The 21,292-nt window shown below is 43.1% G+C and overlaps 1 protein-coding gene and 1 long non-coding RNA gene across 5 annotated transcripts in view; both read right to left on the reverse strand.

Moving 5' to 3' along the window:
• The window catches only part of LOC110076152 (BEN domain-containing protein 5), a 1,026,237-nt gene that overhangs the window by 761,209 nt on the left and 243,736 nt on the right, over nucleotides 1-21,292 (reverse strand). The gene's annotated exons all lie outside the window — the stretch shown is intronic.
• Nucleotides 138-2,568, reverse strand: LOC110078327 (uncharacterized). The gene is made up of 2 exons (XR_013545018.1): nucleotides 1,969-2,568; nucleotides 138-382 (listed from the first exon to the last, which is right to left on the reverse strand). It is a non-coding gene; the product is annotated as an uncharacterized LOC110078327 (long non-coding RNA).

The following is a 21,292-nucleotide window of genomic DNA, read 5'->3' on the forward strand; positions in this document are numbered from 1 at the left end:
GAGACAAAGTCCACCAGCTCCGGTAGGGAAATGGCTGGGTCGCGGGGAGCACGGTAACCCAGCATGATCCCAATACCGTCCCTGGCCCCAATCCACACATGGAGAGCCTCAAGACCCGGCTTTACCACCTTAATGTATTTGTTGAACTTTTGGGTTTTTTTATTGACTTTCCTTCAGTGTTAAGCTAGCATTAGTGGTCTGGTGCTGTTGAAAGCTGCAGGATGCAAAATCAAGAGAGGACTCTTCACATGGTATCCAGATCAGCCATCCTGATCTCCATCTTTCTGAGAAAACTGTTGAGTCTGATTCCAGTGAGGCCAATTGGGAGAGGCAGATGCTGAGTTCCCCCAAATAGCTCCTTCCTGGGACAAGAGCCAGTGTGCTGTGATGGTTAAAGGATTATACAGTTAAGTAAGAAGTGCATAGATGTGTATATAAAACCTGGTAGCAGTACAGTATAATAAATGTAAATGACAATTTAAATTAACTTAATTGATTATAAAGTTAAACATTTAACTTTTAAATGTAAATATAATTGATGAAAAATGTTCAGCTTTTAATATATCAGTCTTGTCCTACTAATCTTTTCCCAACTCTGGAATGGTAAATGCACGTGTACTGAGAAAGTGACTCTAATTCTGCCCATTTTGGATGTTGATTCTGACCTGGGCTCATGCTATCCTTTAGAGCAGGGTCCCCAACCCCCAGTCTGTGGCCCAGTGCTGATCCGTGGCAGGACTGGGCTGTGGAGACGGACCCCACCCCCTCAACCGGTCCACGGTTCAGAAAAGGTTGGGGACAACTGCTTTAGAGGTGTAATAGGAACAAAGAGAGGCTCTCCATCCATGCTTCATCCGTCAGCCAGCAGATCCTGAATATGGGATAGCATCCTAAAGTTTTTTTTAAAATCCATAGCAACATGTTAAAAAATCTATTATCATTTTTACTCCCATTCCAATCTGTATCCCAAGAGCAACTGACAGTACCGTGTAAGCAGAACAGACAGTAAAATAAGCTCCAAGATTAGAAAGAGACAGAGTTCAGGATTGCTATCCATATGTAAACAACGTGGTCCCAATGTAAAAAGATTCAGTCCTTGAGAAATATTTACTCTTCCAATATATTTACCCTTAAAGTAATTAGCACTATTCTCATGACACAGTCATTTTCCCTGAAGCTTCTTACTGTAGTAAGCAAGCATGGGAGCAAAAAGCAGTTGAAATGCAAAGCTTATCTGTAACAAACTGGGGCCTCTTAGTCCCAAGCTGGAGAATCACTGGAAGCCTGATATTTGCTCTATTCTGCATTGAGGTCTGAGTATTGAGGGACCTTGCTTCACTCTAGCTGACAGTGTTGGTACATTATTGGAAGTCAGATGTGGGCACCTTTAGACACTCCAGTGGTTGTTGGGACTGCAGCTCTTAGCGGTGCTAACCAGCACAGGCCAGAGGTGCTACCCTACGACATCGAGGACACGTTGCCCATCCAAGGGCTAAGGAAAGGTGTAAGTGTAGGTAGCAAAAGAGCAGCACCCACAGGAAAGTGGCCTCCCAAGGCCTGCTGCATGGCACCCCCATCTATCTACTGTGATCCCTATTAGCAATCAGAGCCGCTGTTTAGGCTGTTTCTGTGCCCTTGATAGGTGTCCATAAATCATATTCTGAGCAGGCTTGGTGGTGGTAGGAAAATTCCTCTGGATTTCCTCAGTCAAAGTGCATCAGCTTCCCAACCATCCTGAGCAAACCCATTGTGTGTACATGGGCTTCAGAAGGTCATTTGACATAACCTTCAAGGCCTAAAAAGTTGTGAATTCTTGGTTTATAGCCACAAAAAGCTCTTCAGCCCATTTATAAAAGATCAAGTATAGCAGAAAGGAATACAGCTTGCTTTCGAGTAAGTAGAAGTGTATGGCGGTGAGCTGGGGAGCCATTTCCCCAAGGCTGCGTCCTGCATCTTAATGAAGGATACCATCTTGCTTATCGTTTAGTCAAATAGAGCGGGATCCATATTAAGTCTTTCTTCTTGCGAACTTGCATCGGATAAGACTGTGCAGCAAGGGTACAAGGTCATTAACGACTGAGGCTCCGACCCCTCCTTTTATGTAAGCACCCACGACCGCCAACACTGGAGTGTCATTCACACCTAGAAACAACAGTCTCCGTTCTACAATGACGTCAGATTAGACACCCCGCCCCGCGAAGCTTCTTATGGGCTGCTATCTAGAAATGGCAGGACAAAAAGCCAATAAGAGGAGCACTTTAAAAAAAACCCGGTAGAAGGGCAGTGACGGCGCATGACCGGCCAGTGTGCCGACAAGTCCCTCCCCCTGGATTTTTCCGAACCAGTGGCAGCGGGGAAGGGCGGCACCAATCGGGACTCCGGCCCCCGGAGTGGGTGTTGCTGCTAATGGAGAGGGCTGGGTGACGGCCGTACGCGTACCGTTGAGGGGGGGAGGGAGAAGCCAGGAAGGAGGGAGGTGCTCAGCCTCTGGCCGTTCCTCATCGCTCGTTGGCAGAACGGGTTCGAGCTCGCGAGGGCGGCGGGGCTGCGCTGGGAGATGTCCGAATTGCGAGCAGCGGGACCTGGGCCGGGGACAACGCCCTGCGGAGCGAGCGGCCCCGTTGCCTCCGGACAAGGAGGGACCAGTGGGCCTGGGCCGGCGACTCCACTGCCCTCCACACATATATCTTTGAAGTGCAGAAAGTGGAGGACAAAGGAAATGTGTCTAACAGAGGAACAACAGGAAAGAAGAGGCAGTCTCATGGACTGTGAGGTGCTGCGGAGGAAATGACAAGTGAGTTACAAGTAGTACCCAGGAGCCAAAAAACAAACAGAGTCTGCTCCCCACTGATATCCGCTGCTAGAGGGGAAACATGCAAGATGGTGGTTTTTCCCAGGAAGATTCAGTCGTATCTCTATTGTTGGTGTGCAGCTGCTCCCTGAAAGAATGAAGTGATTTCTCCCCCACAACAGCCCACATTTCTTTTTTCTGGAAGGAAAAATGAGCAATATAGATAACTTCTTTACCCAAATGCCATGGCACTACATAGAATTAGTCACCCAGTACAAAGCTGGAAAAAGACTACAGAAACCTGGATCCAAATCTCCACTCAGCTGTGACATTCACTGAGCAATCTTTGGCCAGTCCCTCTTTCTATCTGACTTCACAGGCATGTTGTGAGAATAAAAAGGGGTGTGACCCATAAATGTATCCAGGGAAACTATGTATGTTGGCATTATTTGGAAGTAACTTGTTAAGTTGCAATACTGCAGTCAAGACTCTGCTCATGACTTGAATTTGATCCTAACTGGCTCAGGCAGCTGGCTCGAGGTTTACTCTGCCTTCTATTCTTCCTAGGTTGGTAGAATGACTACTCAATTCATTGAGGTACAATGTGTAGCCCACAGCAGGATTGATAGTATAAATGTGGAGACTACTCAATCTATTTAAGTGTTGTTAAGGTCCAGGAAGGTCTGCCAGAAAAGCCATGTTTTTAACAGCCACTTAAAAATTCCCAGTGAAGAGGCATGTGGATTTCGGGCCAGAGATTATTCCAGAGCTGAGGAGCAACTGCCAAGAAGGCCCGGTTTCTGGTTCATTCTTTCCAGGCTTCTCTCGGGGTCAAAACTCTTAACCACCCAGCCTGGGAAGATGGGAATGGGACTGGCAGATCTTGTTGGAAGGAGGCATTATGTCAGGTATCAAGGCCCTAAACCATTTAGGGCTTTATAAGTTAATACCATCACCTCGAAGCCAGCATGGAAATGGATAGGTAACTAGTGCTGGGCAGCTAGGGTAGGATAAATGTATTGATGTTTCTTAACACCACTCAGTAATCTGGTTGCCATGCTCTGGACCTGCTGAAGTTTCTGTAACAGCCTCATGGGCATCCCCACTTAAAGAGTATTACAGTAGTCTATTCTCGAGACTATTAGTGCATGAACCGGCATGGCGATGGACCCGGTGTCAAGGTAGGGATGCAGCTAGGCAATCATATAAATGTTAAATACCAACAAGGAGATGATCAACACCCAAGGGACTGCACAATTCAGAGTCCAATGGGTGGACATCATCTCTCCAGGTTGCACTCTCTGAGAACAGTCCTTGAGGAAGGACCGGAGTCAAGGCAAAGCCAGGCCACCAATCCCCAGACCCAAGAGCCTCCCCAGGAGGACACTGCGGTTGATGGTATTAAAGGCTACTGAAAGGTCAAGGAGGACCAGCAATGACATTTTGCCCTTGTCGGTTTCCCTCAGAAGGTCCTCCTTCAGGGCGACCAATGCTGTCTCTGTGCCATGACATGGCCTGAATCCCAACTGGAATTGATCAAGGGCATCAGTCTCATCTGGGCAATGTTCTGCTTGGAAACCTTGGTTCCTGGCATTCATGTGGATATTACTTTGACAGGTACCACCTACCTAGAGATTGTTGCAGACCACGTAAACCCCTTCATGGCAATGGTGTTCCCTGATGGCAGTGGCCTTTTTCAGCAAGATAATGTACTCTGCCACACTGAAAAAGTTGTTTAGGAATGACAAAGAGTTCAAAATGCTGCCTTTATCTCCAAATTCCCCAGATCTCAATCTGACTAAGCATCTACGGGATGTACTGGAACACCAAATCCGATCCATAGAGGCTCGACCTCGCAACTTGCAGGACTCAAAAAGGTCTACTGCTAATGTCTTGGTACCAAATACCACAGGACACATTCAGAGGTTTTGTGGAGTCCATACCTTGATGTATCAGAACTCTTTAGGCAGCACAAGGGAGACGTACATGATATTAGGCAGGTGGTTTTAATGTTGCGACCAAGGTTCTCTCTAAGCTGGGCGCATGTGCACACACATGTGTCTTTGCCCCTCTTTGTGCAGCTGTCTTCCTCCTCTACGCAGTGATCGCTTTAGGTTTTGGTTGCAACAGAACCCGGGGGGGGGGGCAGAGTTGTCCATGCATGCAAGGCAAAGTCATGTGTGAGAGAGGCAAAGCCCTGCCCAGCGGGGCTGAAAATTAGAGGGTACTGTATATTGCTTGTGTGACTGATCAGTGTAAACAGCACACTTTGCTTTTTCCATAATCTTTTTTCCTCCCTTATGACAGTGCTTTAGCACCAAACTATGATTTGCTTCAGTCTACCAAGTGAGTAATTATTTCTCTATAATGTTCTCTGTGCAGTCTATAGTTTTTCAACTGAACAACAGAAATGGCATTTGTTTATATTCAAAATATATCATAGTTCAAATTTTATATTATATTTAATTGCTTATAAATATTAAGATGATTAATATCCAGCGTTTGCATAAAGTATGTCCCATGTTGCTCAATTTTCCAAGCCAGCCTCATTTATACGCTGGGTAATTATATAGATTTTGTTGCTGCAGTTGAAAAAGTGAATGTATGCAGACATTTTTGAGAAATAGTAGTCTTGGGGATTGCATGAACAATGGATCAAATTTTTCTGTTGCTACAAGGTTTAAAACCCACATTTCAAAGGCTTTAATTGGGAAAACCTCACAGTACCGCAGTTCAATATCTCAACAACATTGTCTGCTGAGAGCTGTGCATTTGGTGCTCTGCCTACCACACCTGAACTACACTGATCTGTTTTCCACTAAAACATTATGTCAGGAATGAAAAGTACATACCCCCAAACATCTGTATATTATGCTTTATTTATGCTGAACAGTTCACAAGGATTTTTCAGTTTCATTCTAAAGACCGAATCTGATCTATCTGTCTTAGCATGTGCTCATGCTTCATCTTGATTTTCCCCTACTTTTGATGTAATTTATTTATTTTACAATGTTACACCTTGGTTTTCTTCAACTAGTTCCCCAGGCAATTTATAAGGAGTAGGGCCTTTTGACAGAGCACACCCATCTTGTGGTGAATCTGTCAGCTGAGAATCAACAAACATGGGCCCAGATCCTGCTGCTTGGCATAGTAAATTACATTATAGGAGGCCATAGAATCAATTGGGATTTAATAAGGCAACTACTCCATAAGTTATAGTTAGAGCAGGCTCATTTGAATGAATGGAACTTATGGAGTTGACTCACCAAATCTCCATTGATTCAATGGGTCTACTCTAATGTGGTTTACTGTGCTAACAGGATTTAGGTCTCTGATGTTTTGCTCTTGCATAGAGTTTCCATAGGATGTGTTTAGCCAGGTTCTGCCTGGATTTTAAAGGTACCACCTGGTGCTTCTTTGGACCATCATCAGCACTGGATTCCAAGTTTTCTTCTTTTTAGGTCAATCTATAGCTCTTATTAAAAAAAGCAATGATATAAAGCAAAATGTACTGTCCCTGTTCAGAATATGTGGTTTCCAAGACGATGCAAGCCTTTCTGTGTGATTAGCTGATGAGCGCACAGTGTCACAGATTTTCATGCAGACACAAATAAAAAAGTGAGTAAATATTGCAGTTTTGAGTACATACTGATCTTTTTCAGACAGCTGGAATCTGTTTGTAGAAATCTTTTTTTAGATTTACCTAAACTTTCCACACTCCAGAAAGCAATTAACCCACGGCAATTAATGCTGGCTGAGAAACTATGGGACCTATCAAAAAAAAGAGGAACTTTTAAAAACTCTAACATTATGCATCTCACTGCATCTTCTTTGGTGGAGGGTTTTATCTGAAGATCCTTCGGGTCCCTTACAGGTCTACCATCTATATGTCTACGATTCTATAGCAGTGATGGTAAACCTTTTTGAGTCCAAGTGCGCAAAGTACAACACAAAATCAACTTATTTATTTCGAAGTGCCAACAGTGCAACTAAAACCTGAATACTGAGGTTTTAGTTTAGACGAAACAACTGTACCTGCACTGCAAGGGTTAAATGCTTGGTGTTTTTTTTTTTTTTCCCCTGTGGATGGTATTAACAAAGAAATACTTACCGGTCCTCCAATCCCCCACTGGGCTAGGCTGGTAATGGTCGCCATTGCACCCCTCCACTGGACCACTGCACCAACAGAGGGGAATGCCAAAATCCAGCATCAGAAAACGGGTAAGTATTTCTCGATGGTGACTTATGGCTCGCATGCCCACAGAGAGGGCTCTGTGTGCCAGCTATGGCACACGTGCCATAGGTTCGCCAGCGCTGTTCTATTGCTTTCAAGAAATAATGGTCAGTATCCTGTTGCATAGTTTCACGTGCAAACAGAAGAAGTGTCCCTGACAGCAGCAAATTACCACTCTCCTTTTTTTTTCAATTTCAGGATGCATATGTCTGCATATCATTGGATGAATATATTATGTACCCCAAAATTGAAAAAGGAACTTTTTTTAATCAGCTGCTGCCAGTAATGTTACTCCCATTATGCAGGATACTGGCCATTATGTTTCAGCTTATTACCCAACAACCTTCTGATAGTTTAGCTGAGTACCTAAAGAAAGGTACTGTTATTTCTTTTTTTAAAAAAAAAAGGAGGGAGGGGAGAGTATGAATTATTAGGAGATCCTGCTTGTGATTTCTGTTGCTATTGCTGTGAACCTTAGATTTTGGAAAGAATTCAGATAACAAGAAACTACAATGCACTTTTCAACGAACTAATTCTACATGTATTTATCTTGGTATGTCCTACTAAATTAAACGAATCTTGTGTCTCAATGAATGTTCATAGTAAACTGATGTATTTGTACTCATTAGGAGGCAGAGATTGGCAGATTTAATTCCTTTGAGAACAACTGCCAGAATCTCCTAACTAACATGTTCAGTGACTATTCTAAGGGACTCTATATGGTGTAGTCCAAAAAGTGTATTTTAAAGCTCTATTGTGAATCCCATTCCCAATGTAGCAAAGCAGTGAAGCAAAACCACAGCTAATGGAGATGGGGGTTTAAGAAGCCAATAGCATGCTAGATTCTCACTTGCCTTAAAGTTAGTAGGTTGGGGGCAGTGACAGAGAAAGACAGGGGAAAAAAATCAAATATGGCCAAAAAAAGTTGAACTTGAATATTTCCTAGTGTTCTCCATCGGATTTTTACAGAGGCTCTCACTTTCCCTTGTAATTTTTTCCTGCTAATCAGGTGACAATGTGCTCTTGAGAGAGTCCTGTGGCATTCTCATGGATCCATAGTAAAAACCAATGGCAAAAAACCCCAGTCACCTTGTGAGAACATCACCAGGTGAAATATATATATGGCAAAATATTACTGTTCTTTAGTAGTCTGAATCCTCCCTCCCCATTTTATCCTGAAAATGACTCTGTAAGGTAGGCTTGAATGAGGAGTACTGACTAACTTCCAAGATATCAAATAGACTTTGAAATTGCATCTCCCTTTTCCAAGTACAATATGGTGAGTTACCATTATACTATGATCTGACTCCCCCAGATCAGTGGTCATTATATAATTGACAGGAAGGCTAAAATACGTTGACAGAGAAAATAATGCAACAAGTAATTGCTTAATTTGCATCACAGGAAAATTGAACTATCTAATTTGCATTATATGCCTGGCACTGGAAAAATGGAATATAGCAACTCTAGCCTGGTAACAAGTTTTAGGAATCCAAAACATTATTGTTTAGCAGGACCCTTTACCTGAAAGAAGAAACTCCAATTATTATGAAAATTAAAGTTTTAGGTCTGTTTCCTTTTCTCCATGTTTTCCCTTTGTTTCTTAGAGTTCACAAGATGATGTTTGGAGCAATTTTATAACATAAATAATGTTTGAATAAGGTGAGAATGAAAGTGATTGAGCTGTAAAACATATGGCAGTTCCTTGTGCAAAAGAGTAAGTGAAAAACATGGGGCAGGGGAGAAACCACCTGGGGAAAAAGAAGACTTGACTTCATGGGAAGCCAAAAAGTCCCAGAGATGTGAGGTGAAGCCTCAGTAAGAAGTTCGTAACACGGCGAACCTTGAAAAATCACTGAGAATGAGGTTTGTTTTTAATATTCTTCACGTCTCTATCATCACCACTCACAACAGTCAGTCAGCATTAAAAAGGTAAAGGTTCCCCTTGACAATTTTTGTCCAGTCGTGTCCGACTCTAGGGGGCGGTGCTCATCCCGCTCTTCAAGCCATAGAGCCAGCGTTTGTCCGAAGACAATCTTTCCGTGGTCACATGGCCAGTGTGATTTAGACACGGAACGCTGTTTACCTTCCCACTGAGGTGGTCCCTATTTATCTACTCGCATTTGCATGCTTTCGAACCGCTAGGTTGGCGGGAGCTGGGACAAGCAACGGGCGCTCACTCCGTCGCATGGATTCGATCTTACGACTGCTTGGTCTTCTGACCCTGCAGCACAGGCTTCTGCGGTTTAGCCCACAGCGCCTGGTCCCTAAATATTTTTTTTTATTTCCACTGGGCTAATCTGACATCTCTCTTCCATAGTCCCCTAGCCCCACAAAGTTATTTTTATATTTCTGTAAAATCAGTGTTTTCCCGAAACCTAACAATACCTCCATGTTGTGCTTAACTGTTCAGTTCTGGCCACATCAGCATGAATGCTCACAGCCCAAACAGCCAAAATGAACGGAAACATAAGACAGGTCACAGGGTGTTACTCAGGGAGGCTGCCAGGGGAGATACAAAAAGTCTTAAAAGTTATCAAGTAACCTAGGATACATTTGTAATGGATTCTTAGTTAAAGGATTAGCCACACATTAGGCTACAGGATTTTTGTTGTTTAGTCGTTAAGTCGTGTCTGACTCTTCGTGACCCCATGGACCAGAGCACACCAGGCCCTCCTGTCTTCCACTGCCTCCCAGAGTTTGGTCAAATTCATGTTGGTAGCTTCAATGATCTTGTCCTCTGTCGTCCCCTTCTCCTCTCTTATAGGATAGACTTGATCAATAGTTTTTAAACTGTGATCTTGGACTACTAGAACATCCTAGGGCACTTTCAATTAGTCCCTAAGAAAACAAAAGATGTCCTGAAGCAATTACCATTAATTTTCATTAATGGAACTGACTTATAATGACCCTAACACAGCTCTCAAGGTAAATGAGATATTTAAGGTGTGGTTTTACCAGTTCCACTCCCCCAGTGCTTTTTCACAGCCTAGTGGAAATACAAGCCCTGCTCTCCAGAGTCCTAATCTGTTACTGCATCCACTACACCACACTGGGAACACCTCGGGATTAAATAGTTAAGCTTAAAATGCAAATTAGCTTTAGTACCTTATAAGGAATCATTAGCTATATGCATAGATAACCATTTGTTCCTCATTCTGAAACATGACTGAGCAAGATATAGCTCTCCAGAATACAAATTTCAGAATTTCTCATCATTAACTATGCTGGCTAAGGCTCAAGGGACTTATAGTCGAACAACATATAGAGGACCTCATCCCTCTTCCCCACAGGGAACCAATGTGAGACTGAGTTTCAATCCTATGTCTTTACATTTTTTCCCAAGGAGTGAATGTAAAGGAAGAAAATATGATGAGCTGTACCACTTGCCTTCATCAAGCAAACTAAATGTTGATATATACAAAAAAGTTGAAGAAACACTGCATTAAATGAATTATGTCCACCACTCCATTCTATTACATTATTCTGCTTTTCGATTACTAAAAATCAACAGAGCAAATGGTATTAATGTGATCACCTTTCTTCTTCCCAGGTAAGTGCATTTATCATTCACTCGAAAGTAGAATACATGGAAATGAGCCAAGTTACAACATTTTAAGCACATCTTAAATCTCTCCCATGAAATCAACAGGACTAAAAGTGCTTAACTGCAACTGCACTAATATATTTTAAACCCCTTTTCCCCTACTTCATTATTAGAGGAAATAGTTTTTGCCAACCAGTATCAGTCACCCCCAAAACTTGGCAGTAATGCTTTTATGAATTCCTCTTATTTATTAGAGAGAAATCTCTTGTGTTACTCAGTGCTTATTATACAAATACCTAGTTCTCACAATTATAATGTTTCAATTAATTTGAGATGCTTTGGAGGCAAAGATGGTACCAAAGTTCAAAAATCCAGACTCTGAGTATGTACTCACGATGAGAGTTAAAACTGTAGCTCCTGAATTTTTCTCTACCTCACATTTTAATCCTCTTGCCTACTTGCCATACACCACTCTGTGATGTGCTTCTCCTCTGTCAACAGGACTTTCTTTCCGCTCCAGCAGATGAAATACCAGGTGCTAGAGGAGTGTACACAGGTAATCTTTGTTGATGAATAGAACAGACAAAGAAAACAAGTTGCAATCATATAAAATCCCAAACCAAAGGGATAATACTGACAGTGTTGTGTTATGTATTGTCAAGCCAGAACTGACTTATAGTGAGTGACTCAAATAGGGCACTTAAATGAGATATTTAAGGAGTAGTTTTACCAGTTCCACAACCTCACTAAGCTTCCACGGTTGAGCAGGGATTCAAACCCAGACCACTTAAGTCCAAGTATGTCACTCTATCTACTACACCACACTGGCTATGTTCAAATAATACTTTCATTAGAACACTAAAATATATTTTAAAATGAACAACAGCAGGAAAAATTTCAGGTCCTGCATAACTCTTCTTTGGGCTGGAAACTGTAGAGCTTTGGAGCAGGGAATAGAAACATCCAAAGATCATCCTGACCAGGTTTTAGGATCTGCAGTTAAATCCAATTCCAAGATGTAATTTGCAGAAATGTAAAATCAACTTGAGGCATCAGATTTCACCTCAAGAGACATTGCATCACATGTCATTATCCACCTGTATAGACTGTTAGAAGTAATCAGGGGAAACTCAGCTTGCAATCAAGAACATGCATGCCTTTGAATGGAGAACAGTAGGAAGAGTGGATTTCTTGACCCATGCTGCCTTTTTTTTTCAACCCAAGAATGCTATTCTTAGGGGTTCTGTTGTCATTTCTTTCCCTTTCACACCTCCCTCTTAGCTGGAAGTCTCCTTTTTTTTTTTACCAATAAATCATTGTCACTTTGTCCATTATCTGTATTCCCACCTGGTTGCTGGGCTGTGTATAAGTATGACAGTCAAATACTCATTTTAAACATACACATTTTAAAACGAAAGAGAGGTCCCAGTGCACAAACACTAGAAGCCACAGAATCCAGCAACCATTATTCCAGCACAGAACTCCTCATCACAAAAAGAGAGCATAGAGAGAGAGAAGACAATGGGGGTGGGGGAGAGACTTGAGTCTAACCTCGATTTTAGAGCAAACCAGCTAGACAGCCCCTCACAGAATATTTTTTGATTTTAAAACAAACCTTGGAGCCACATTTTAAACACACACATTTTAAAACGAAAGAGATGTCACAGTACACAAATCCTAGAAGCCACAGAATGCAAAAATAAATACTGTAAATACATTTTACATTTTAAACTTGCTGTACAGTCTAATTTTCACATTTAATTTTAATGTAATATTAGTCTTCTACTGTACTTTTCACATTTTAAATCCACACTGCAAGACCCAACAGAGCACAGAAACATAACCCCCACCTAGCCCTATCCCCCCCACCAAGCTGCAAAAAATCCTGTACAGTACAGTAAATACAGTGTACTCACCCAGAACAGGCAATCTCTCATTTTTAAAAAGTAAGTCAAAATTCAAAAAAATCAAAAATTAAAAAAGCAAAAAAAACAAAACAAAAAAAAAACAGTCTGTACAATACAGTACCAAGCAGTACCAGGCAGTACTATACAGTACCAGGCAATGCCAGGCAGTACCAGGCAGTCTGAAGACTCTCTCCCTATCCACTCTCTAACCGCTGGGACGTGCAAGGTAGCAGACAAGCAGCCTCTCCGCTGGCCAACGGTTAACTGAAAGTTCAAATTTTGCGCTTTCCCTGCCTCCCCCATGTTTTTTTGTCCATAACTCAAAGCTCCGTTTGCAAGTTGAAACAAAATTTTGCGGCCAAAGCTTTTCGTAAGTAGAAATTTTTGTAAATAGGGACGTTCGTAAGTCGAGGCACCACTGTAGTCTCGTTCTTATGTTTGAGGAAGTAGATCTGATCCAAAAAAGTTCACATTAAAATATAGTAGTCTTTAAGCTGCAGAAATGTAAAATCAACTTGAGGCATCAAATTTCACCACAAGAGACATTGCATCACATGTTTTGACTGTTGTGGTTTTTTAACATTTGTTTTTGTTTTGTTTGTTTTCTTCTAATAAAGATCTCAAGTTTTCCTTAGTGTTTCTTTAGCATATTCTCACTGCAGGCTCTATTCATTTTGAGCTGAACAAGATACTCATGCATTGCTTCCTAACACTGATCAGGACTTACACTGCCTCCTCCTTATAGAGGAGAGCCTGTTTTCAGTACAAGTGATTACTTGAATGTTTTCAGAATTTATACATGGCATAATGCCCGAGTCCTCCCACACCACAATATACTCTGGGAACAAGAGCCACTGTTTGTTCCTGACGGTGTCTCTCCCACCCCCCCAACCTCCATTACTGCTAATTAGAAGTTACAAAGTCCCAACAATATTCTGGAAAAGAAATTTGATTTTACCCTCATGAATCAGTAAGCTTTTTCCTTTTTTTTCCTTTTGGCACTATGTTTGCTACTAGCCTTCTTTTCAGCTTCCCACATGTAATGAGTATTTACCTCTACTAACATCTAATAACATATTCTACAGGGGGCAAGTGACAAAACCATGCATGCCAACCAATCCCAGCAGGTTGCAGTTTACAAACACAAAAGAAACTTTAAAACAAACAAGTTACAGCTAATCAAAATTCAAATGCTGTCAAAACATCTCTGCCCTCTACTGATCAATAAAACATGAAGAAATGCAGTTCTTTGTATTTTGCATTGCTTTTCTATAAATCTATCAAATAAAATGCAAACAGTAACCCTCCTGATGTGAAGGGAAAACAAGTTTACTGACATCTATATAAATTAGCATTTAAGTTACTCCACAGGAAACTCTCCGGCACCCAAACCACTACAGGGAGATATACTACAGCAGGGTCTAGAAGAATTTGTAGATGTCAAAGCAATGCTTGACTAGAAAGACAAGTTTTCATTTAACAGCCATTTTGATGAATAAAATAAAAAAATGAGAAATGTAAGTGACAATTTTGCTAAAGGCACATAGGCCTGCAACCTTACATTATATTTTTAACAATTAACTATAAATATAACCCTACAAAGGTTCTTTTCAAGCATTTGAAGTCACATTAGATGTTGTCCAGCATCATTACTGACAAGGATTACACGACAAGCTGTCTCCAAAAGGTTATATGCCCTTAGTAAGAGAACTGAAGAATTTTCTTTCTGCCCCCTGCCTATAATGGAGCTATAGTGGTGGCTTCTGTCACTCCTTGTTTCTCCAAGAAGAAACCCAGACAGTCACTTGCAGACAGTAGATCTAGTTAGGTGTGACAGCTGCCATTTTTCTGATTTGTCCTCACTGACTTTTATACCATGGGAGGGCTTGTTGGGCACCAAGAGGGGGGACCTTATTCTATTTAAGGAAGGTACCAAGATGCATTTCAGGAAATCAAGCACAACTCAATCAGAGTAATATTGATCTTGCCAGTATTCCGCCTTTACAGATGTCTCTGATAGTAACTGGGAGCCCCTAATGCACCATGGGCCTAGCAGATACCCAACTATGTCAATTATTGATGCTGGGATTGGTGACACATGAAATATTACATCCCTGCATTATAGCTGAAAACAAAATAAAAATAAAGAGTAAAAAAAGACAAAAACATGGTGGCACTTTAAAGACTACCTTTTATAGGCTGCTCATGCACTCACTCATGCACTCACTTCTCATGCACGTTGTTTGTCATCATTTATAACTACTAGGTTATCTCAACTTTGCCTAACACTTCTTCACTGAAAATGCAGAATAACTGGAGGCTTAACAGGTGTCAGATATTTGCCAGCTATAGCCCTTATTCCACAGGAAGGACATGCTGTTCTGTAAATAGTACTTAGAGTTAGCCAGCTATTATTTTTAGAAGATTAGTGCAATCTAAAAACTAATGTCCCAATGAAGCAATTTTCTTCCTGAATAATCAGTTGTGGTTACTCAAAGATAGTGTTTCTTCACTTTATCATTTAGAAAATCGGCTGCCTACCAAGTAAGTTATTTGGTAAGTAAGTTCACCCCTCTATTTTCTCTCTTGGTTTGTTTTTCAGTCTTGACTTAATTCTTTGGTTCTGATTTTGCCAGTTCTTTCCACCAGCATTGATCACTAAGTAGAGCTTAGCCATGACAATAATCTTCCCACTGTTATAAGTTTGCCTTGTCTTTTGCCACATTTTCACAAAGAACTTTTGAAAGGAACTTTACACTGTGACAACCCCAGACCTACTGGGATATGCCACAGTTTCACTAAGCTGCCACCAACCATTCCCTGTAAGGAGTCACACAGACCAGGAATTGATTTTTAACAAATAAAGGAATAAGGTTTATTTAAATAACACACAGGGAAAAATAAAATGATCAAGTGAATAAGATACAGTAACGTGGCTTAGTCTCAATCATACATACTCCAGTTTGGTTCACACAGAACACCTTTAAATAAAGCACAGACCCTGAACCTATCAGTTCTGGCTACCCATACAGACACCTGAACCTATCAGGTAGGTACTGACTGACACACAGTAGTACCCTGTCTGACACACAGACTCCCACTCCAGCTTCTTCTCTCAGCTGCTCCTCCTTCAGCTCTCCCCCAGCTTCTTCCAACTTCTCCACACAAACTCCACATATATATACAGTACAGCCCCTCCTCCTGATGTCCCGCCTTCCACTCCCCATAGGATGGAACTTTCCCTCCAACCCATGACAGACAGGTAACATCAGTGCTGTATGTAACACCTCCCCTCTTTATAAGTTGTTTTGTAGGGGGAAAGCTAAAGTGCTTTTCTCCAAAAAAACAACCTGGATCCAAAACACACAAAAACAGTTATACAATAACATACCATACCATACTTACTCTAGGATAAACATATCAATTAGGCATTTAAACATTTACCATTTACAATACATCCAGTTACCTTTATTCATACAAACCAAGCATGTTTAATAAACAAGTACATTTAACCTTTGGTCACCAAAATATATACATAGTCCATGTTTCTTTCGCCGTCTTCATTCTTCAGGTCTTCTTGACAAGGCGTCAGCAACACAATTCACTGACCCTCTGACCACCTTCACTTCAAAGTCATAGTCTTGCAGGTTTAAAGCCCACCTCATAAGTTTACTATTGTGGGTTTTCATTGTCTTTAACCATTGCAGTGGTGAATGGTCAGTGCACAGAATAAAATGTCTTCCCCAGATGTAAGGCTTGGCTTTCTGGATCGCGTGGACTATGGCCAGGCACTCCTTTTCCACGGTTGCCAAATGTCTCTCACCTTTCTGGAGTTTCCTACTCAGGTAGGACACTGGATGCTGGTCACCAGTCTCATCCTCCTGGCAAAGAACTGCTCCTACCCCGCTGTTAGACGCATCGGTGTAGATGATGAACTCCCGGTCGAAGTCTGGAGCACGCAGCACTGGATAGTTGATGAGGGCCTCCTTCAACCTCTGGAACGCCTCCTCACAGTCGCTGGTCCACGGGATGCGGTCATCAGTCTTCTTCCTCGTCAGATCGGTCAGCGGAGCCGCAATCTCGCTAAACCTCGGGATGAACTTTCTGTAGTAGCCCACCAACCCAAGAAATGATTTGACTTTTTTCTTGGTGTTGGGTCTAGGCCAATCACGAACTGCTTCTGTCTTGGCCTCTAGGGGTTTGATCACTCCTCCCCCTACTATGTGACCCAAATATTTTATTTCTGGGCTACCCAGCTGACACTTGCTCGCCTTTACTGTTAGCCCTGCTGCACTTAACCTCTGCAGCACTAACTCCAGGTGTTTCAGGTGATCTTCCCAGGTATTGCTGAAGATCCCTATGTCGTCAATGTAGGCCACAGTAAAGTCACTGAGCCCTACTAAGGTCTGGTCCATCAGCCTTTGGAATGTGGCTGGTGCATTTCTGAGACCAAAACTCAGGACTCTAAACTCATAGAGACCAAAAGGGCTGCAAAAGGCGGTCTTTTCTTGATCCCTGGGATCAATTCTTAATTGCCAATATCCCTTTACTAGGTCCAATGATGAAATGAACCAACAACCCCCTATGGTTTCAATCAGGTTGTCTAGCCTGGGCATTGGGTAGGCATCAGGAGTGTTTACGCGGTTTAATTTCCTGTAATCTACACAAAACCTAATGCTCCCATCAGGCTTGTCCACTAGGACTATCGGAGAGGACCAAGGACTAGAAGAGGGGACGATTATGTTCTCCCTAAGCATCTCGTCCAGCTCCTTCCGCACCTTGTCTCTATAGGGTCCCGTTACTCGGTATGGGGATACTGCCTGCGGGGGTGCATCCCCTGTGTGGATCCGATGCATCACTCCCTTCACTATCCCTGGCTTATTGGAAAACACCTTTTGATATTTGATGAGCAGCATTTTTAGTTCTTGCTGCTGGTCTTGGGTGAGTGCAGGACTGATCTTTACCTCATCTGGGTTGTATTTTACTTCCCCTCTACCCTCCCAGAAGGGTAATTCAGCTTCCTCACTCTCAGCTGCTTTTATTGCAAATAAAACCCTCTGTTCCCCTCTGTAGTAGGGTTTTAGGGCATTCACATGTACCACCCTCCTTGCTTGGTTCTCCTCCTGCTCTATAAGGTAGTTCAGATCTGACATCTTGGAAATGACCCTATATGGTCCTGCCCATTTGAGCTGCAGTTTGTTCTCTCTGCAGGGCCTAAGCCAAAGCACTTCCTCCCCTGGGTCAAAGTGCCTCTCCCTGGCTTTGTGGTCATACCAGGTTTTCTGTCTGACCTTCTGAGCTTGCAGGTTCTCTGCTGCTAGCTCTAGGTTTCTCTTTAGGTCATTCATCAAGGTGTCTATATATGTCACCACATCTTGTGGGTCATCCTGGGTGATCTGCTCCCAATTTTGTTTGATCAAATCAAGTGGCCCTTTCACCCTTCTCCCAAACAAAAGTTCAAACGGACTGAACCCGGTACTGGCTTGTGGCACTGATCGATAAGCAAACAAAAGGGATTGCAGCTTCTGGTCCCAATTGTTTGGATTCTCTGCCAAGTAAGCCCTAATCATGCGCATTAGAGTCCCATTGAACTTCTCCGTTAACCCATTACTTTCAGGGTGATAGGCAGTGGTTTCCTTGTGTTTAATTCCACAGATTTGCCATAACCGTTTCATGAGCTTCAATGTAAACGATGCGCCCAAATCTGTGATTATTTCTGAGGCAAATCCCATCCTGGACATATACCCCACCAAGGCATCTGCCACTGTGTTAGTTTCAATGTTAGTCAAGGGAATGGCTTCAGGGTACCTCGTGGCATGGTCCACAATGGTGAGAATGAACCTGTTCCCCCTCTTTGTGGCCTTGGGCAAAGGTCCCACAATATCCACCCCTATGCATTTGAACGGAGTGTCAATCACAGGCAAAGGGCACAACTTTGCTTTGGTCCTGTCACGGTTATTCCCCTGCCTCTGACACACACCACATTGTTTACAGAACTCCTTGATCTGCTTCCCTATTTCAGGCCAGTAAAAATTCTGGGTGATTCTCTGCTGTGTTTTGTTCACCCCTAAGTGCGCAGCAAACATGTCAGAGTGCCCCCTTTGTAAGATCATGGGGCGATACTTTTCAGGTACCACTAGCTGACTTCTGATCCCATCTCCCCCTTTTGAGATATTCCTCAGGGTCTCTCTATATAAAATTCCCTTTTCCTCACAAAACCTCACTGGGGTTTCAGGTGTTAGCTGGGCGTCTGTCACCTGTTCAAAACACTTTCGGAGAGTGGCGTCTGCCTTTTGCTCTTGGCCAAATCTGCTGTCCGTGGTTAAGTTTCCACCACAGCTTCTGAACTCCCCCCACCTGCTTCCGTCTCGGGCTCGACAGTACCCCCCTGAACTGTCCCCGTGGTGGCTTGTGAACGTGTAATCACTAGCACCCGTTTCACATGTTCAGCCAGGTCATTTCCCACGAGCACGGCTGCTGGCAGAGTCGATGAAATCGCTAGCCGCCAAACTCCCCTCCAGCCTTGAAAGTTCACAGGTACCTCAGCTACTGGCAGCGAGATCACCTGTCCCTCAATCCCTGCCACCTTCATGCTCTCATTCGGGATTATATACTCCCTAGGAATAATATCTGGATGGCACAGGGTCACCTGGGAACAAGTATCCCTCAGCCCCCTATACTGATGGTCAAGTATTCCTACGTCCACCCCTGCGGTTTCAAACAACTGCGAATCTGTTCTCACGAGCAAGCAGCGCTTGACCTCCACAAGAGGACCATTTTCCTCAGCCTGATCAGCAGATGTATCTGTTCCAGATTGAGTAGCCATGGCAACAGGCTCCCTCAATGGCAAGGAGCTTTGCTCTGTCTGGACACAGAACACAGCTTTTGGCTTGGTTCCACTCAAATCATGAGGCACATTTCCTTTTAGCTGCTTTAATTTCTCACACTCTGAGATTAGATGGCCCTTTCCTTGACAGAAATAACACTTTCTGCTGTATTTTGAGTCTTTCTCATCTGGTTTTGGTTTTCCCTCCAAAATCTGAGGTCTTGGTGGTTTCATGTCTGAGGGCTTCCCTTCACCATGGGCCCCTCCCACTTGCTGGTTTTTCCCTGGTCCCTGAGAGTACTTGCTGTAGGTTTCTTTGGGTTTACCTACAGATTTCCCCTCACCTAAGGGCTTTCTTATTTGGGAAATAAAATCGGCGATCTCTGCCGCTTCGGCCACAGATTTCGGTTTCCTTTCCCTCACCTGGAACTTCAGTTCCCCATGCAGGACTGAATAAAACTGTTCCAGCGCTATCAGGTCTTTGAGCTGCTGGAAGGTCTCTGTCCCCTCCTGAGATAGCCATTTCTCTAGCAACCTCACCAGTTGGGCCCCCACTTGGGTAAAAGTCTGCTCTGGTTTCTTGGTGAGTGACCTGAATCTTTGCCTCAGCTGTTCCGCATTTATCCCATGTCTGGCAAACACCAGTTTTTTAAACTCTGCGAAATCTTTCATCAGTTCCTCTGGCATCTCTGCATAGACTTCTGCCAGGCTGCCACTGATTAAAGATCGCATAATGGTCATCTTCTCAGTTTCCCTTACTGAGAAGTCCACAAACGCTCTTTCCACTAGGGAAAAGAACACCTCAGGGCAATCTCCCTTGTGGTACACAGGGAATTTCATCAGGTCAGTTTTAGACAATTGGCCCACCTCAGAATCTCTATTGTTATTATTGTTCTGGTTCATCAGTTCCAATTTTCTTAACTCAAACGCCATTTTCTCTCTCTCCAAGTTCAATTCAAATTGTCTTTGTTTCTCCCTTTCCTGCCTTCTTTCTCTCTCTAATCTTTCCTCCATTTCAAATTGCCTCATCCTCAGTTCATGCTGTTGGGCTATGAGCATTTTTCTGAGTTCTGGGTTCTGTTCTCCCGTGCTGTCATCCTGCACTGAGCCAAATTCCTCCTCAGAACCTTGGTCCACCTGGGGTTCCCTCACTTCACCCATTTCTGCCATTTGGCTTCGAGTCAAGGGCATAATCCCCCCCCAGAACAGGCTGCTTTCAAAAGTCAAGCCTCAAAATAAAGCGACCACTTTTTTTTCTCTTTTGCCTCAGAACCAGCCTTCTATAGATTGCTGCTGTTCTTTCAGCACTAACTTGCAACTGTTGCCAGCCAGAGTCTACCCCCCTCTGCTAGGCCTCTCAGCAGACAGGCTAGATCACTGCTACTTCACTCAGCTTTGCCTCAGCCTTTTTCCCGCCAAAACAGGTTGCCTCAGAGCTCCCTAATCTAGTCCCCAATCTGAGGTGGCACGTTCTTCCACTAGCGTACCTCCCCGTAAGGTAAGCCTAGAAGATTACCTACGCGCTCTCAGATTGTCCCTGACTAGACCCCCCTTGCTCTGGGCACACTTGCCAAGGCTTTGCTGGACCACTGGACAACTGGACCAGTCGTATCCCACACGCTGGACACCAATCAATGTGACAACCCCAGACCTACTGGGATATGCCACAGTTTCACTAAGCTGCCACCAACCATTCCCTGTAAGGAGTCACACAGACCAGGAATGGATTTTTAACAAATAAAGGAATAAGGTTTATTTAAATAACACACAGAGAAAAATAAAATGATCAAGTGAATAAGATACAGTAACGTGGCTTAGTCTCAATCATACATACTCCAGTTTGGTTCACACAGAACACCTTTAAATAAAGCACAGACCCTGAACCTATCAGTTCTGGCTACCCATACAGACACCTGAACCTATCAGGTAGGTACTGACTGACACACAGTAGTACCCTGTCTGACACACAGACTCCCACTCCAGCTTC

Source organism: Pogona vitticeps, chromosome 4 (assembly GCF_051106095.1).
Source record: "Pogona vitticeps strain Pit_001003342236 chromosome 4, PviZW2.1, whole genome shotgun sequence".
In the NCBI taxonomy this organism is placed as follows: domain Eukaryota; kingdom Metazoa; phylum Chordata; class Lepidosauria; order Squamata; family Agamidae; genus Pogona; species Pogona vitticeps.